Genomic DNA, 3,048 nt, shown 5'->3' on the forward strand with positions numbered 1-3,048 from the left:
AGGTGTCTCTCTGTCTCTCTCCCTCTCTATTTCCTCTCTTCTTAATTTCTCTGTCTCTATACAATAATAAATCAAAAGACTTAAGAGAGAGAGAGAGAGAGAGAAGCAAAGGACCTGGCTCTAAATGAGGACAGAGTGTAGCATGTCGAGCTGGGACCATAATATGGAATGTGTGGTAAGTAGACTACCATGCTTTTTCATATGCCCCAAGTTTACAAAAGGACTTCCAGATACTGCCCAGAGGCAGAGAACTTACTATGATGATAAAGAGCCCTTAGCCCCCAAGAACCAAGTTGAATTTTATTATTTTTATTAGTGATTTAATACTGATTTACAAAATTATAAGATAACAGGGGTATGATTCCACACCTTTCCTACCACCAGAGTTCTCTGTCCACATTCCTTCCATTGGGCACTACAGTGGTTCTTCTAAGTCATAGATATGAATTGACTCTTATTTCTATAACAGTCTATATGTATATTTTGCCCACTTTTTCTTTTTAAAAATATTGTGTTACCATTTGTGAAGCTTTTCTCCTGCAGGTGAGAACTAGGGGTTTGAACCTGGGTCAGGTCCTTACATATTATAATGTGTGCTCAACCAGGTATGCCACCACCTGCCCCCCATTTTTTCTATGGCCCTACCTTCATTTCCTTTCTAAGTCACACCTATACCTATTACTACTTTTGAGTGGAGTGTCCTTCCTTTTCCCTTTTCTTTCTCTGAGTCCTGATAGAATTGGGTTTCAGAGCCCACTAATGTTTCTCCCCCTCTAGGAATATGGACCAAAATTCTTAATGGGGTGCAGAGGGTGGGGGTTCTGCCTTCTTTAATTGCTCCTCCATTGGACATTGGCAGGTGGGTCCATATCCCCAGCTTGTTTCTAGCTTTCTCAAGTGGGGTAGAGCTCTGGAGAGGTAAGGTTCTGGGACACATCAATTACTCTGACCAGTGATGGAATTTATAAATGAAAAACAACTTTATGGTAAGACTAGAGCCTTCCTTCCCCTCTCCTCTTCTCCTGGTCTTTATCTGAGATTAATGCAGTGACTTTCAACTGGGCCAGGACCCACTGTATCATTATTACCTTGTCACCCAGGAGTTCATCATATAGGAAAGTAGTCAGGTTTCAAATCCTGGGTGTTACTGGGGAATAGCTGTCCCTGGCCAAGGTACTCCAGGGACCCTGTTCTTTCATCCACAAAACAGGAAGAATAATAAGTACCTTGCAGGGGCATTCTGAAAATTACATGATATGACTAGCTCTTAGGATTTAGACATGAGGAATTTTTTGTTTTGCCTTGTTTTGTTTTGCCTGTGGAGAAAAAAAAAAAATGGAACAACCTTATAAGAAATAGAACTTCTCTATAGATAACCTAACACAGTGAAGATGAAAATAATACATAGGAAATTATTTAAAAAACAAAATCCACCTGAATACATTTAGACACATTACGCTGCATCTCACCTTGCAAGTAGACAGGTTCTGCTAAGGATTGTACAAAAATGCAAGTATATTTGATGCTTTGCCTGTGCTGGGGCTTCACTTCTTTGAACAGACTTTTTCATTGTTTTAAAATAGAGACAGAGTAACAGAGACAGAGAGAGAGAGAAAAACAGATACAGTACAGCACTGAAGCTTCCTTCAATGCGGTGGGGGCCTGGCTCAAACCTGGGCTGTGCACATGGCAAAGCAGCCACTGTCCAAGTGAGCTAATTTTCTGAACTGACTTTTTCAGATAGAAACAGAGAGGCTGGGGCTGGGTGGCGGCAAACCTGGTTGAGCGCACATGTTACAATGCACAAGCCCCCAGGTTTGAGGCCCTGCTTCCCACCTGCAGGTGGGGTAAAGGAGGGCTGCAGGTGTCTCTGTCCCTCTCCCTTTCTATCTCCCTCTTCCTCTTGATTTATGGCTGTCTCTATCCAATAAATAAAGATAATTTTTAAAAAATAGAAAAAAAAGAGAGGCAGAGAGAGAAAGAGGGAAAGACGCTACGCAGCTCTAAAGCTTCCTCCAGTGCAGTGGGGTCTGGATTGGGACTAGGATAGTACCTATGAAAAAAAAAAAAAAAGACTTTTATAGTCAGAAATAGGATGGGAGAAGGCTGTTAGCAAAAGAAAAGATTCTTTCTGGCAACATCACCTTCCCTTAATGGAAGGAAGTGGGGAGAGGCCTTACCACGCAAATTCCCTTGCTAGTGCTGACCGGGAAATTGCAGACTTAGGGAGCTAATCACTTGTGGGGGTGAGGCTGACGCTGTATTTAAGTGAGGGACCACAGGCCTGCAGAAGTCACTCAGTGGACAGAGCACAGGATTTGCAGCAGGGACTCTGGGATAGATTCCCAGCAGCACTCACTACTCAATGGAGTGCTGCTCTCCTGTGTTTCCCAAAAAATAATACATCTTTAAAAAAAAAAAAAATTCAGCTAGTAAGTCTTGCTAGGCCTTGACATAAATGACTCCACTTGATTTTTTAAATTAGTGATTTAATAATGACTAACATTTTTTTAAGATAACAGGGTACAACTCCACACAGTTCCCACCACCAGAGTTTTGTGTCTCGTGCCCTCCATGGGAAATTTCCCTATTCTTATACTCCTCTGGGAGTATGGACCAAGTTTCTTTATGGGGTATAGAAGGTGGAAGGTCTGGTTTCTGGCTGAAAGGCAGCAAGATATAAAGCAGGACAAATTGTTTAATAAACAGAAACCCAAAGGTACAAATAGAGACAATATTTTTAGTCTACCTGCATGTTAACTATTAGGCTTAGGCAAAAATTTCTAAAGTCGTGGGCCTTTTGGAACATACCTAAAATAGACTTCCTAGCTTCTTCCCAAAATGCTTTGTGGGGTGCAGAAGGTGGCAGTTCTGGCTTCTGTAATTGTTTCTCTGCTGGACATGGGCATTAGCAGGAATCCTTCTGCCATATCTCCAGCTTGTTTCTATCTTTCCCTGGTGGGGTAGGGCTCTGGAGAGGTGAGACTTGATATTTTAAAATGCTTTGCCAAAGTGAAATCTAAATGCCAGCAAAGAGAGTTTGGGAGA

This window comes from Erinaceus europaeus, chromosome 1, assembly GCF_950295315.1.
Source record: "Erinaceus europaeus chromosome 1, mEriEur2.1, whole genome shotgun sequence".
Taxonomy (NCBI): Eukaryota; Metazoa; Chordata; class Mammalia; order Eulipotyphla; family Erinaceidae; genus Erinaceus; species Erinaceus europaeus.